This window comes from Mus caroli, unplaced genomic scaffold (assembly GCF_978045245.1).
Source record: "Mus caroli unplaced genomic scaffold, Mus_caroli_1 scaffold_17, whole genome shotgun sequence".
Classification (NCBI taxonomy): Eukaryota; Metazoa; Chordata; class Mammalia; order Rodentia; family Muridae; genus Mus; species Mus caroli.
Window position 1 is genome coordinate 69,806,593 of NW_028227272.1, and position 16,785 is coordinate 69,823,377.

Consider the following 16,785-nt stretch of genomic DNA (forward strand, 5'->3'; position numbering starts at 1 on the left):
TCTGAAGGCCTTTTGTTAAGATAGCCAACCTTTCTCTTTTGGCTCACAGCGAAAGCGTCATTCGGGTTCTCATTGACTTGGTCCTTTCTGTGAACCCTGTCTCTGATTACCCTCTACAGACTCCTAGTGGGTTTGGAAAGGATGGAGTGCCATAAGCTGTTTTTCTTTCTACAAGTTTTTCTCCCTAATGTACTTTCCTGTGAATGATCAGTAATTTCCTGATCAGTAATTACCTGTTTAAGCTTTGGTTTGGGAAGCTGGCAGCCATTTCTGAGTTTTTCCCAACCCCTCCCCGCCCCCCCTCCACCACACACACACACACACACACACACACACACACACACACCACACCACACACACACACCCACACACCCACACCCACACACGCATACACCACACACACACATACCACACCACACCACACACACACACACACACACACACGCATACACCACACACACACACACACACACACACACACACACACACACACATCCCACATTCCCCCCACCCCACTTAAATCCTAACTCTGTAGCTGATATTCAATTAGGCAGAATATTCACAATGTCTCAGCAATAAGGATTTTCAAGGATTACTTTGAATTCCCTTTGTTACCATCTGTACATCTTCTGATTGCTCTATAAAATAATAACAATAATAAACAAAACAAAAACCGTACGTCTGTCTGAGTCCAGCTGTCCTGGAACATTTGGTAATTTTAGTTCTTGCAACAGTGATGCTGGCTGGCAACTAATGAGGAGAAGGTAGTGGACCATAATGGATAGCACAGCTCTCCCTCATAAAGATTGCTGTTGCTCAAAACATCAAGAACACCAACGCCCAGTAAGCCTGACATGAAACGAGATGGCTTCCTGTTCATTCTTATTTATTTATTTTGAAACCCAATCTCACTTAGGTTAGATTGGCCTGCAATTCAATCGAGCCTAGACTGGCCTAAAACTGGTACAATCCCCCCACCTCCCAACCCCCAACCCCCAACCCCTTATCTCAGTCTTAAGAACACCAGGAACCTAGGCGTGAGAGTCTTTTACTGTACTGGATGAAGATGGATGTCGTTACCTGTATGGTTTAATCTGTTAGCCATCTGTTTTAAATGACCCTCTTGCCTCATTCCCATTCAACTATGGAGAAACTTCGGGAGCAGAGAAGGCAGGCATCCATTTTCATTCAGGGAGTGGAGTGGAGCATGTCGCAGTATGGGATTGGAAAGCCCTGGAAGACAGATATTTCTTTCACTCCTTATTTAGTTCCCTCCTTATTGGCGTCCTTAGTGCCTTTCTCTTGTGAACCTGATATTTACTGAAAAGTCCTCTTTTCCTGCCTCATTCCCTCCAATCTCCTCCCTATCTGCCTTCTGAGCTGTCTGTGCTGTGGTCCAGCACAAGGAAACCTCGGAGCCCCCAGCAGCCTTAGTCACAGGAAATGTCCCAGGCTGCAGATGCAGGTTGTCTCTGTTCACAGCAGGGGTTTTGAGCCTCAGTCCACCTTTTCTGTAAAGTGGGGTTGTAAAATAGTGTCTCCACTGTCAATGTGCTGTCATGGTCACTGCAGTCATCTCTTGATTTTTTGGGGGAATAAAGAGAAAATTCATAAAGTGTACAAGAGGGTTTTCCCATCAAGATTTGATGATTTAAAATTTCATTTCTATTATCCTTCGCTCTTTGTATCTTTATTGGTGTGTATGGGTGTAACTCATGAGTCACCTTTGTTTCCTTGACATGGTCACTGCTATTCAGCCTTACGTTCCTGTGACACTTCCATATTACAAGTTACTCATTCTTGTTTGGAGCCAAATGTTCTTAATTTTTCTTTGTAAATGGTTGTCCTTCTTACTTCCAAGGGCTGTCCTGAGGCCCATCTGCTTTCCAGAGATGCACACAGTGCTGTTTACTCTCTCCTTATTTAAATGCTCAAATTCATTGATGGTTGAGACTGGTCACATCTAGTTCCTTTTTTTCTCCCTCATTGAGATTGTATAATCCTACATTTTAAAGGCCGGAGAGTTTCAATGCCTGATGTTTTATAATAATGTATTAGTCATTATAATGTCAAGGACTGTCCTTTTGCTGCCAAAGAGACTGCCTTGGGAGTTCTGATAAACCTAATTCCTTTTCTTTTGCTGAGTCTGAGTTAGATCTTGTGAAATCTTATGCACTTTCAATGCAAAGTACATTTTTTTTTTTTGATCAGCATTGGTAGCAAGTGACCTCACTTCTGGGTTTGAGAGACACACACTATGGGGTCAGTGTCTCCCAGGGTTCCTTATATTTGCATTGGAGCTGCTATGGGGAAGGATGCCTATGTGGTAATTTAACAATGATTCTGTGTTTCCTTTCCTTGGTGTTGGGGGAAGGGAGGTATGAAACAGAGGGCATAAATTCTTTTTCCAATTGATATTGTTGAGTTCTACATTTTTCTTCATCTGCCACTTAATTCTGATGTCTCTGATCGGTATATAAACCTTTTTAAAAAATGGGCTGGATGCTTAGTTTTGAGAAAGTCGAAAAACTACAAAGAGATAACAGCTATGCGTATCCCTGGAACCTTCTGCAGATGTTTCACTCAAGTTGTCTTGTCTGATATTTCTACATTTTAAAGGTACCACATTTCAGGAAAGTAGTCTGTCTTTAAATCCCATCACTTTTTCTCAGGATGTGTACAACTCCGGGTGTGCGGATTTGCACACCCATGTTCACAGTGGCTACCGTTAAGAGATAGGAAACAGAACTGTTTAGTGGGCATCATGTTTCGGGATTGCAAGACAAAACATTTCTGGAAATTTATTTTAGAACACAGTGGATCTACATGAAATAATTGAACTGTTAAATAGAAATAGTTGAACAGTTAAAAATAATGATCGTGGCAGGTTGGTAGGTGGTACATGCTTTTAATCCCAGCGCTTAGGAGGCACAGGCAAGGTATCTCTCTTGAGTTCAAGGCCATCTTGGTCTACAGAGTGAGTCCTTGGACATCCGAGACTACACAGAGAAGCCCTGTCTCAAACAAGGACAACAACAACAACAGCACAAAACAACAATAACAAAACAGATGGCAAACTTTTAACAGTCCATGTTTGTAACACACGAAAAAGATCAGTCAGCGTTTAATCCCTCGCCTCCTCCTGTAGAGTTTCGTGTGACCATTGTGAGATGGCTCTTGTTGGACAGCCTGATTGGCTGTCATGTCTGAGGGTGATGATGACAGCTTTGTGAAAGATTTCAATGTCTGAGGGTGATGACAGGTTTGTGAGAGATTTCAGTGAGGACATTGGAGTAAGATAATTCATACACAAACTTTCTGACCTTTCATAAATATTAACCATTACTGTTGTATAAAATACAATAAAATAAACTATAATATCCTGTAATTTATTTAATTATATACAGTGATGCTGTGATTAAGGGCATAAGCTCAGCCCCTAATTACAAGGTTTGTGAGCATGGGAAAGTGACATTTTTAAAATACTTTGTGCTCCAGTTCTCTCCCTCCCGAGTTGCCTGAGACAACAGTACCTGCTTCATACCTGAAAGAAAGGATAAAATGATTTATTACACATAACACATATTTCGTGTTTTACGTAAGTGAGTTATTATTACCTTACTTTGATAGCTTAGTTGGCAATGATACTTTGGGTATTAGAAGTGGTTTGTTGGTTTAAATTAATGTGTTTTTTTGAAACCTGATACTTATTCTCAATTATTATTTCTTCCAATTTGATACCATCTCTTCTGATTGATCATTTTAGCTACTTCTTCCAAGGGTGTATTGTTATACATTCTCATAGACTGACATGTCTTGACGTTTTAAAAATTGCCCACACATAACAAGTAAGTGGCAAAGACCTAAGAAGCTAATTTTCATCTGAAAAAGAATATATTTTTACTAGTTGTCTTCTGTGGTGTAAATAATAATTGGTACTATGGTTTTTGGGTTTTGTTGTTGTTGTTTGTTTGTTTCGTTTTTCAAGAGTACTTCCCTGCATAACCTTGGCTATCTGGAACTCACTTTGTACACCAGGTTGGCCTAGAATTTAGAGATGCCCCAGCCTCTGCCTCCTAAGTGCTGGGATCAAAGGTGTGCACCACCACTGCCCACCCTGTTTTATTTTAATATCAGGTGACAGGGTGACTGCTTTTCCAAAAGCCTGTGGTGCAGATATTTAACTTTTTGAGTGTGGAATAATTCTTCTCTTGGAAAGAGTGCTTTATTTCTATATCATCCATATATATCTGATTTGGGGGCTTGTACATCCAGCTTCAAGGATGTTTTGGGTACCTCTTAGGGATAACACATCACCATGGCAGTGTGACATGGTGCCAGGAGAGATTAGAGCCTCTTAAGATGTTTTTATGCTCAGGCTTTTGAGGTGGGCACCCACCTCCTGTCCAGGTGTCTTACATCCTGCCAGGGCTCAGGGAGGTAGGTAGGTCACTTTCTCACAATTACAGTTTGTGACTCTTTGAACATGTTGAATCCCCTCTGAATGTATTGATTTTTCAATATAATTATAATGTGGATTTAATTTAGTATATGCGTTTGGAACATGTGGTGTTCCTTGGCAACTGTATCCTCAAATTATATGCTTGTACATGTATTTAAGTGTAGGAAATTATTGTTTTACTTGTAACATGCTGGAGGTGCATTTTAATAAACATAAAGAAATACCCGGAGGGAGGGAAGCAGTCAGATCAAAAGCTTACTCTAGCTGAGGAGGGAATTTTTTTTATTAAGGTTGGTTATTAATTTAAAATTTTCTTTTGGTTGACTAGGAAGGTTCTAATCCCAACTTGCACATGTAGCTGGCTCTGTGTGCATTTTCTTTCTTTCTTTCTTTCTTTCTTTCTTTCTTTCTTTCTTTCTTTCTTTCTTTCTTTCTTTCTTTCTTCTTTTGCCTGTAATTTGTGTTTTTCCATTTCCCTTCTCACCTTTGTCTGTATTATGCCAACAGACTCTCAGAGATTCCTTTAAGGCAACAGACAACCTCCCCATTCCCCTCTCCCCGCCCCCATCATACTCTGGGGACATATTTTAAAAAGCATGGTGGTATTTATTTAACTCTTTGGTTAGTAGAGTGTGTAAAAAGCCAACTAAGGAATAATAAAAAAAAAACCCAAACAAAAAAGGGACATCCCTTTAGAGGAACACAATCCCCTACGAATATGTGTGATTCTTACTATGAATTCTGGAGCAGAACTCTTTGGTGAGGCTTTAGCAGAAGGCAATAGACTCTATGGAAGAGGCAGAAATCTTTTAACAGTTGCCATTAAGGAACTGTAAATTTCAACAATTATTCAGCCCGTTGCTTTCAGCACCTTTTGTTGCCTTATTAGTGTATGGAACAGCAGGGTTGTCACAGGAGGAAGAGCCCCTGCATTTTAATTAGCTCCAAAGACAGTGTGAGATAAAAGCCAGGATTTTTTTTTTTTTTTTTTTTTTTGCCTCATTTTGATTTCATGTTGGCTGATTAAGGATGCCATTGTAGGCTGAGCTGGCTTGACCTAATCTCAATGACCACCCATTTATGGAAGGGGAATAGCAAAAGACTTGCTCTAGTTTTCTGAATGGGATTAGGAAAGCACTAATTAGCAAACCCTGAAAGCCAGGAGGCATGGGGTGGGAACGTAGGGCCCATCCACCAGAAACAAATGCAGTCTGGGGAAACATTCGCCAATTGAACCAATTAATGCCTGCATATATTAGGCATTCGGAGATGTGTTTTCCGTTTTTAATTACTTAGCCATGAATAAGAGCCTGATGTTCCTCAAGCTGTACTTGTTGATTAAATAAATACTTCTGTCCTGAAGAGAGATGGCAGAACTTGAAGAGAACTAGTGTGGATAAGGAGGTTTGTAAATAGTCAGAGGGAGAGCAGATTGGAGCAGCGTTTGACCTTGACTGGGCGTAAATGGGCTGAGAATGCACTGTGGATACAGTGTTCTTTTGTTAACTCTTACAGCCTCAGGACCCTCAGATTTTAGTTATGGAAGAGGCACGTGGTCTAGTCTTGGATGGTCCAGCCTTTTCCCTTGTCCCTGAGCACTTCCTTTTAATTGTGCAGCTGGTTCTGGATGGAGCAGGCTTTCTGGAACCATCAGGATCAGGGGTTCTTAAGCATTTTGGTGCTGGCGACTTGTGGGGAACATTACGAGAGACATTTTGTATTCTCACAGTGAGTCACACACACACACACACACACACACACACACACACACACACACACACACACGACTGTTACATACCATGGTTCTGATGCCTAACGACAAGACCTTCAATGTCAGGGGTGGCATCTACAGTACCACGAAGACTCCACATATGCACTTTGACATGACTGCACTCACACATTGATACAGTTATAGACTAAGCATGGCTTAGGGTCGGGAGGGTGCCTGGTGAGACTGCTAAGTTCTTATGTTTCCGAACAAAGATTTGGCCAGACATACATTTGCAGTAATAGAAGAGATAGTTTAATAAGAGCCAAGGGCACTCCTGACGGTGGAGTGGAGAGAGCCGGTGAGAGGTCAAAGGCTCAGTGGCTCGTGGATGAACACGCTGGGGCTTTTGTGCGCTGCACACTTTGGGGGTGTTTTGCACGATAGGTCAGACTGGGTGGGGAGAGGCTTCCAGCCTTTCTTTGAGTGCTGGTCGCAAGGGCTCCCTCTCTGTTCCACCCTCCTGCCACAATTGTATTGCTTTCTCTGCTAGTTTTCTCAGTGTTTTATGCAGATTGTCAGGATCAAATGTGGAGAAGGAAATGAAGAATAAAAAAATACTGACTGAGAACATTCCCCCCCCCCCCCCATGGCCTAATTCCCTGGAACTTTTGGGAAAAACAACCACAAAATGTTTCAATGTCCCAGGTGCCTTGAAGTAAATATCTGCTCCTAGACTTCCCCTATTTCCTCTCCGATCCTCCCCCTAGGTTATGGTTTTTGCCTTTATAAGCCTGCTGGAAAATAGGGTTGGGGTCAGACTCCTCTACCCCTGCGTGGTATATGGGTCTCGACCTCAGCATGCTGGTTTGTGTGCCATTAAAACCTCGTGTGTTTGCAGCAAGCTTGACTGTTGTGGCTTTCTGGGCTCGCGATCCTTGAGACTTGAGTGAGGGTCTCCCTTCAGGGGTCCAACAGAAACACTGGAAAGGTCTTGGTCTGAAAACGTTGGTACAAAAGAGCCAGACATAGGGTTATTTGGCTGAAATGATTGAGTGTTGTGGGAAGACATTGTCTTCTCCTTCCTCAACCTCCAGCTTGGCTAACTGAACTTCCCCACAGGGTTGAAGCATCTAATTTTATTAGTTTTGTATGTGTAAATATATAGGCCATTATTAGATTTATATGTCTAAACGTACTTTAATTTCAACAGATGCCAGTCCCATGCATTGAGACTTATCAGCCTGGAGAGCCTTGAGCTAAGGAAGCTTCTAGTCATTAAATAATTAATGAGGCCGATCAGATTCTGTCTCCCTAACAGATGCTGGTCTTTGATATCAGTAATCATAGACCGAGAGTCCTGTGCATAGGAAACGGGAGATGACAAAGTTCTGAAACATGTATGCATCTTGGCTACATGCACTTCACAGTTACCGTGTTGCCAGTGCTTGGAAGGCTGAGGCAGGAGGATCACAGAAAGTTTGAGGTCAGCTTGTGCTATATGGTGAGTTCTAAGATAATCTGAGCTATAGACTGAAATGCTGTCACAAAAAATACACACACATGTCCATGAACATTTAACATGCACGTAGATATATGTACACACACATATATTTAAAGTATTTGGTCACATACACACATACACACACACACACACACACACACAGTGTAAGTGACTTTTGAAAGAAATAAGTAAAAACAAAACTAGCCATTAAAAAACTGGTGCCGGGTATGGTGGTGCATGCTTTTAATCACAACACAAAGTAGGCAGAGGCAGGTGGATATCTGTGACTTTGTTGACAACCTGGGCTACATAGTAAGCTTTAAGACATCCAAGGCTATATAAAGACACCTGCAATACATATTTGTAGTATATTGTAATACTCAGAATACCAAAGTTTTAGCATAGCCTATCTAGGGCTCTATGCCACAAGTCCTTCAAATATACTATACTGTTCACACCAGTAATTATATTGTGACTATCTGTATCTATCTATATAGGTAAGTTCCTGAATCTAAATTTCTTGATATATGTTGTAGTTATGAAGCATATCTTACTGACTTTTGGTACCAGGGATGGAATCTAGGGACTCACTCTGTGCTAATCATGTGCTTTACCCAGGAGGAAGACATCCGCCTCCACACCTCAGGTCCAATTTCCTGAATTAACGAAGTTGCTACTTTCTTGCTACTTGAGTTTAAAAAAAAAAAAAAGGAGAAAAAGAATAATGATTCAAAGCTGCAGGATGAAATCAGTTGAAGCCAGCATCCGCATCCGTATTTTAATAATGATATACATTGCAGGGGAGGAGAGGGGGTGGGTGAGGAGGATTGGTCTGGGGGGAAGGGAGCATGTGAGTGGGGAACCAGATGGGTTTGCGTTTCCGGGAGTAATCTGACTTTTTCTAGCTCTGAGGGGAACTGTGGAAGCTGCAGTTTAAGGAGGCAAAGCAGGTCAGGTTGTGAAAGGTTTATACCTGGTAGGCTAAGCAGCTTAGAGCTCTTCCTGTTGACAACTGAGAATGCTTAATGCCATTTCTTTGTCTCCTTTTGGTTTTAAAAGTTTTAGTGATCCCCTTTTTTGTGTGTGCGCGCGCGCGAGCAAGAGAGAGAGCGAGAGCGAGAGCGAGAGCGAGAGCGAGAGCGAGAGCGAGAGCGAGAGCGAGAGCGAGAGCGAGACTGTATGTTAGACTTTCTGAAAACTACCTAGGAGACCACATTTACCGATCTGATGAAGTTCTCAGAGTAATTCCTACTCTTAGGTAAAGCATTGACAAATCTGGAATTTCGTGTTTTGTTTTGTTTTGAAACCACTGAGATATAATTATGAGAGTATGTTTTCGTTTCAACCCCAGGTGTGGGATGTGGGACTGCTTGGGATGTCCACAGCTGCTGACTGTGATTTCTTTCCTACTCTAGCTGAAAAGCATGGCTTTGCGAGCTGCAGAGAGCTTCAGTGATTGTGTGACATTTGGAATTCTGGGAACTTTTCAGAGGGTGTAGAACTGCTAAGGCCCCGAGAGCTGTGGTGTGTTTGTTGTTGGTAGTTCAGGGGGTTGTGTGCGCTTTGTTGGTAGTCATGCTCAAGGAAGAAACAAAAGGAAAGAAATTAATACAGGGATCAGGGATCTCTCGCTCCTCTATTCTCTCTGTATCTAGTGATAGGGGGTGGGGGAGGGGAGGTGGAATAAAGGGTGGAAAAAAGAAGAACCCACAAAGTAACAAAGACTGGCTACAAACAACCATTTGCGTCTATTGTTTGAATCATTACTTTTCTTTCAAAGAAAGAATAGGTGTTTTTTGTTTGTTTGTTTTGTTTTTTTTTGGACAGAGTTTCTCTGTATAGCCCTGGCTGTCCTGGAACTCACTTTGTAGACCAGGCTGGCCTCGAACTCCGCCTGCCTCTGCCTCCCGAGTGCTGGGATTAAAGGCATGCGCCACCACACCCGGCTAAGAATAGATTGTTAATTGACTATAGTAAGTTAAGAAAGCTTTCCTATTTGAAAATACAGAATCAATATACGATTTAGGTAGAAATAAACTGGGCAAGTGTTGCTGTGAAGGGGTAGGAACACACCACAAGTTGGGTTATAATTGGTGAAGGGATTTCAGGGCAGTACATACATAGCTAAGGATATTGTTGTCAGTCAGGTAGGGTGGTACATGCTTATTATACCAGCACTCAGAAGGCGGATACAGGAGGATTGCTATAACTTCCAGACCAACATAAGTTACATATTAATTGCCAAGTTACTTCAATGTGTAGAGTTAGACCCTTTCTCATAAAAAAAAAAAAAAACAAGCAGATAAAAATGTTGGTATATTCTTTACCTAGGAAGGTCAGCAGAAAAATAGTAAGCGGCACATAAGCACTTATTGATCCTCAAAATGTCGTCTCAAGGGATCAGTCAGTTCGGGATAGGTCTCATGGGCTCTTAACTGTCTAAGCACAAAGACGAGGCAGAGATGACAACCTCTCAGCTCAGGCCCGTGTAAACACAGACACGGACAATTCAAATGATTCTGCCCTGTCCTTCTCCTTTATCCTTAAGGTGACTGTCATGGCTCTCCTTTGGAACTCGGAACAATAGAGTTCAAGTTGTGCAGGATAGGGGAATCCATTATTTTCTTGCCACTGCTATGAACTTGATCTTCTCTTCTTGGGTGGAAAGACCACACATTGTGCTGGAGTTGTTCCGGCGTATGTATCTGGTCAGCATGTAACCTATGCCATACTCAAGTTTGAAGAGCTGATTCTGGTTAAATTGTGGATTTAAAGAAACTGCCAGAGCCAGACCAATACAGATGCAGATGTACATAGCTAAACATTGGACTGAGTGGGGGTGGGGTAGGGGGTGAGGTTGGGACTGAGCACTGGGTGACCCCAGTGGAGAGGTTAGGACAAGGACTGAGGAGCTGAGGGTATTTGCAACCTCATAGGAAGAACAAAAATATTAACCAACCAGGATCCCCCCCCCCAAAAAAAAAAGCTGCCAGGGACTAAACCACCATCCAAAGAGTACACATGGAGGGACCCATGGCTCCAGCCACCTATGTAGCAGAGGATGGCCTTATCTGACATCACTGGAAGGGGAGCCACTTGGTCTTGTGGAGGATTGATGGCCCAGGATAGGGGAATGCTAGGCTGCTGAGGCAGGAATGAGTGTGGGAGCATCCTCATAGAGGCAGGGGGAGGGAGGAGGGGATAGGGGGTTTGTGAGGGGAAACTGTGAGGGGGGATAAAATTTGAAATGTAAATAAATAGAACAATCAATAAAGAAGTAAAAAGAAAAGAAACATAGAAGCAGTTAAGTTAAATAGAATAAAAATAGGTCATTTTATATGGCTATTTTGTTTGCTTGGTTGCTTGTTTTTTGTAACCTACTGTTTGTAGTCGCATCTTACACCATGGAGGGAGAGTTGTCAGCCTCATCCTTCTGCAATATCACATGACTTAGGAAAACCTAGTGACTCTTTTTTTCACTCTGCCCCTCAGTGATCTCTGTTTCTTCTTAGAGCAGGAAGCACATGCTAAGAAAGTGGCGGCGCAGGCTTACACTTCCAAAGTCCTGCGGCAGAGCATGGAGGTTCTCTGAGTTCTACCTCCCTCTCTTCCCCTTTATTCATTGGCTCCACAACAGAAGAGGGTAGGAAGGATCAAGGAATGGTGTAAGCCTATAATCAATCTCTCTCTCTCTGTCCCTCTCCCTCTCTCTGTCCATCTCTCTGTCCCTGTCCCTGTCCCTCTCCCTCTCTCTGTCCCTTTTCCTCTCCCTCTCTCTGTCCCTCTCCCTCTCTCTGTCCTTCTCCTTGTCCCTCTCCTTCTCCCTGTCTCTCTTCCTGTCCCTGTCCCTCTCTCTGTCTCTCTCCCAAATGGAACTCTACTTCAAGAATATCTAAATACAAAGACAGAAGAGCACTCAGGTTTTATCTTTATGTGTTCTTATGTAAGTTATTTTATCTGCTCAGATTTTCTCTTAAGTTCAGGCAAAAACCAGGAGTGCTGTGCCTAGTCTTTCTCATGCATGTGATGTATTCAGGAAAAAAAAAAAGCAGAGGGTTGTCCTTCATTATCAGAGCTGGACTGGAAACCATTTCAATTTCAATACAAGTGACTGCCAGTCTCTTTATCGTGTTCTAAATGTCTGAGGTTAAATGGAGTTTGTGGGATGAGAACTAGACACTTCGGTTTTTTTTTCAAAACAGCACTATTTTTCTTGATTCTCAGATCAAGTCTCTTTGTCTTCAGGCCCCATACATATCTTGCTCTCATTCCCATGTTAATGAAACTGCTAATTTACATTTGAAGGGCCCCAAACTCACCAGGAAAATTACTAATCAAATTGAACTTTCAGGGTCTGATTTAATTTGGTGGCATTAGTAGACATGCCTTGGACTCTTGGGGAAGAATTATTGAATGCTAATTTTAATTTGGTTGAATATAATCTAATATAAAATTCTACCTTGAGCAATGGAAAATTAAATTACTGTTTTTGTATCTGCAAATAGAAACTTTGTATGTTTAGTACAGTTTTTGTTTACTTAGGATAGGAATAAATTCTCAATCTATGTTTAAGAAATAGAAATCTCGCCATGGTTGTATTATGGTAGATAAAAACCTAAAGAGAAAATCAGCCCTGGGGCTTTGGTAGGGAAAAACCATTAGATGGGTCCCTTCACCTGTTAAACCCAGCTGTCCATACTGAGATTCAGCTTTGTTTGAGAGTGTTTTCCATGCAAATCTTAGCAGGAAACTCTAAACTGTTGGTGACAAGAGTCGACTATTTTATAAACCAGGCCGTGACCAGGATCAAGTATCAGTGGACAGATTCAAGCCCCCATTCTCCTCTTTCAGATATTCAGTTTGGTGGCATTTTGTAAAACTATCTATCCTTTTCCATTGCCAAGCTGGCTAATCTGCTGGTCTGTTGACACCATCTGTCTGAAGAATCCGAGGCGACTACCCAACAGTTTTGGTTCAGTTTTCAATAGAAACACATTCTTCAAGTGTCTCATTTTTTTTCTTCTTCTTCTTAATCTCCTAAGTTTTAACATTGTGAATCACCGTGGAATTTCCCCTTTTCTCTTTCTCTTCCTCTCCAACTTGTCTCCTCTCCCTATTGTCCAAACATTCAATTAACGTAGTTTTCAGGATAGTGGCATTTATGGACTAGTAGAGACCATTACATTGGATGTAGGACTCTCATTTTACGGAGGATTGATAGAGCATATCTGAAGTCTTGGGGTGGATCCCTAGTATGAAAAGAAAAAGAAAGAAAGAGAAAATGAGATGGGTACATGTGTGAGTATATGTGTGTGTGTGTGTTTGGAGGATATTGTGTTGAACCACAATATAAATATGCTCATAATAAATGTTATTTCCTTTATGTAATAAAGGAAAAATGTAAAAAAATGTAAAAATATGTTATTTCCTTTATGTAAATATGTAACTTCCTTTATCTAAGCAAATCTAATTCATAAACACAATCTCTTCCCTTGCTGGTTAAAGCAATCTTGGAAGTCCCCCAGAGCTCATTCTGGTGGCTTTGTCATGCTTTATGGGTGGTGCTTGGAGGTTGTGTCACTTCATTTTCTCATGGCTGTGACAAAGTACCAAATGGGAGAGACTTAGGAGAAGGAGGCTTGATTCTGGCTCAGGATTTAAGAGATGAACTCTTTCAGGGCAAGAAGACACTGCAGCTGAAATCTGACATGGCTGGTTCCATTGTGCCCCTGTTGGAGAAGCAGACTGAGGGAGATACTTGGCCTCAGTTTGCCTTCTCCTTCTCTCTCTTCCTTTTCTTCACTTTTAGCATCCAGCCTTGGTGATGCTGCTACCAGCACACCAAAGGTCATTCTTCATCTGGTCATGATGACAATGAATGTTAACTTTCACAGCAATGTAAAAAAAAAAACCCAAAAAACAAAAAACAAAAACCTTGATGACACAATAATATTTTTACCTATAAGCAGATTATTGGATGTAAATGAAGATGCTCTCTCTCTCTCTCTCTCAATATAAATAGGAACTGTAGAAAGTAGAGAATTGCAGAGCCAAGAATGAAAATCTCTTAAAAAGATCTTAAGGAGGACACTCTAGAGAGAGAAAAACTGAATTTAGTAGGGCAGTTAGACTATTAGAGGCATGTGTTTACAAAGGAAGGAAATGTATTCAGTAGTGAAATTACATTGGCTCAATATGCTCCAACCACAGAAAACACACGGGTGACATCAGACTTAGGGCAGAAGAGACCACTAGCTAAAATATAAATCACTCTTCTTTCTTTTTCTTTTGTGTTATTATTTCATTTTTTCTACACTGAAGACAGTTCATTCCCATGCAAGTATGGATACAATAGATCTTTCTGGCCATCTTCAGGTTGGAAAGTCCTTGGTCTCTGGAAATTCCTGGTGTCAGTAGTCATTGATCTAACCAGACTGGGAGAAGTATGAAGGGAAGGTATAACTAGCTATGGGTTCTCCTACCGCTACCCTCCCCCAACCCCCGCCCCAATCGCCACTATGTGTAGTTAATATATATTTGAAGAAAATTTTAGTTTGTTATTTAAGAGTTGAAGAAAAGAATGGCTTCAGTAATCTGAATTAATTAAAGATGCTGAATTATGAATGAAATGGGGACTGTCTTTCACCTTCAAGTATCAGTACCAGTATGTGTCAGGATACAACTTTAGTGAGTAAGTGTTCCTTAGCAAATCCTTCTGTGTTGTTTGTTGCTATAGTTTTTGAAATGGACTCTTACTGTGTTGCTGAGGCTAGTGTTCATTATCTAGCTCAAGAGATGATGCTGCCTCATTCTCCCAAGGGTTGAGAGTACAAGCAAGCAAGTGCCACTGAACCATTTAGCTTACAGTTTCACTAACAGAAATGCAATAATACTATAAAAGTCTCTGAATGGAACATTTTTTAACAGAATATTTTCATTGCCTTCTTAAGATTTATTTATTTATGAGTGCTTTGTTTTCATGCACATCAGAAGAAGAAATCAGATTCCATTATAGATGGTTGAGAGCTACCTTATAGGTGCTGGGAATTGAACTCAAGACCTCTGGAAGAGCAGCCAGTGCACTTAACCACTGAGCCACCTCTCTAGCCCAATGGAGCAGTCTTAAGCTGTCTCAAGATAAACTTGTAAATCTTTTCAATGTTGCTCTGACCCGGTTCTCAAACCACAAATGTGGGAGGAACTGCCCTGTTTTTCTATGATATGCTTTTGACATTATTTGGGAACTATTCACACTAAGCCTTTGCTTAAAGAAGAAATGAAAGGAATTTTAAAATGTGGACTATGGGCAGATAGTGACAGTTAACCATACGACCGATGACTGTTCTCATTGCTATGAATATTTATTAAAGGATTATTCAATAGCCTTGGCAGTATTCTAAAGGCCTTAGCATGTCAGTATAAATCCTTAGATTTTTATCTATTCATGCCCTGATGTTGCCAGGTACTCTTTGGTTGCTCTGCTAACCATAGGCTTTTTAGATCTAAGTCAGCCAAGTTCAGCTTTCTCACGAGTCTTGACTTGGAAGCAGGGATCAGTGGTCCAGACTGTTTAACCACTCGTTCACATGTTTTCTTCTAACTCACGGCCTGCCTCAGGACCTCTTTCTCAGTACATTCTGTTTTGTTTGTGGTTCTTGCTGTGGGCTCTTGCTTTCTCAGACCTGTCCTTCAAGACTTAGGAGTTGGAGTCTCTTATTTGAGTCCTGGACATTTTTGCTAGCACCTTCTCAAGTGATTCTATGCAGAATCTGGGAAATACTTGTTCTACCTTTTCTGTGAACTCCATTGTTGCAAATGACGTCTTTTCTCTTTATCTTACTATACCAGTGAACACCCAGAGATACTGTGGGTTAGATATGGGGAGTGGGATTTGGTATCCAAATGATGGACTCCAGATTGGAATCCTGAATCCATAGATAGTCTTAGCTCACCTAGTGTACTGGAAGACTTGGCCGTGGATCCTAATCCTTAGTCATGATAACACAGAGCTCAAGTATCTTACTCACTGAGTAAATCACTCTGGGTGGGTCACTGGACTGTTACTAGTTTCTTCCAGGCTAACACCATGTCAGAGCATCTTGGAGTTTAACCTTTTTGATTTTGTTTGTTGGTTTTGTTTTGTTTTAACATTTCTGGAAGGTATTTGCTCCCTATCTTGCAAAGATATATATATTTTTTTTAATTATAAGGATTGCATTATTGATCTACTAGTATGGTTCTTTCTTTTCTTTCTTTCTTTCTTTCTTTCTTTCTTTCTTTCTTTCCTTCCTTCCTTCCTTCTTTCCTTTCCTTTCCTTTCCTTTCCTTTCCTTTCCTTTCCTTTCCTTTCCTTTCCTTTCCTTTCCTTTCCTTTCCTTTCCTTTCCTTTCCTTTCCTTTCTTTTTTCTTCTCTTCTTCTTTTCTTTCTTTCTTTCTTTCTTTCTTTCTTTCTTTCTTTCTTTCTTTCTTTCTTTCTTTCTTTCTTTCAACAAAATTGTTTAAAATCTAGGAAGGAAGGACTGGAGAGATTGCCCAGAGGTTAAGAGCACTGGCTGCTCTTCCAGAGGTCCTGAGTTCAATTCCCAGCAACCGCAAGGTGGTTTGTAATCATCTATAATGAGATATGGTGCCCTCTTTTGGCCTTCAGGCATACATGCAGGCAGAACTCTGTATATATTTAATGAATAGGTAAATCTTTAAAAAAAAATCCATGAACAAATCATTTGACACCTACTTTATTTTCAGATTTTAGAAGGTAATAGTAAAAATGACTACTATGTCTTTAACTTGTTTTTGGGGGGCCTGCTCTTCTCTCACTTGTCTTCTGTTGTTCTCCCAATTGCTTTTATTTTTGTTGTTGTTTTGGGGTGTGTGTGGGTGTGCAAACACAGACTTTCTCTCCCCTCAACCCCCGTGTTTGTTTAGGCAGAGTCTCATGTTATCCAGGATGGCCTCACTATGGTCCTCAAGGATAACACTGACCTTCTAGTCCTCTTGGCTCAGCCTCCCAAGCGATAATATTCGTGTAACACCACACTCTGTTTGTTTGATGCTGGGGGGGGTGGGGGTGGGGTCTAACCTAGAGTTTGTCCATGCTAAATAAGAGCTCCA

General features: G+C 41.2%; 1 protein-coding gene across 8 annotated transcripts in view; it reads left to right on the forward strand.

Moving 5' to 3' along the window:
* The window catches only part of Robo1 (roundabout guidance receptor 1), a 1,022,024-nt gene that overhangs the window by 667,265 nt on the left and 337,974 nt on the right, over window positions 1–16,785 (forward strand). Inside the window, exon 1 of one of the 8 annotated variants that reach the window (XM_085832286.1) lies at window positions 8,858–8,932. The exons of the other annotated variants lie outside the window; for them this stretch is intronic. The gene's annotated coding sequence lies outside the window, so the exon portion shown is untranslated. Of the gene's footprint in view, window positions 1–8,857; window positions 8,933–16,785 lie in introns of those variants that run through there. 8 annotated transcript variants of the gene reach the window in all.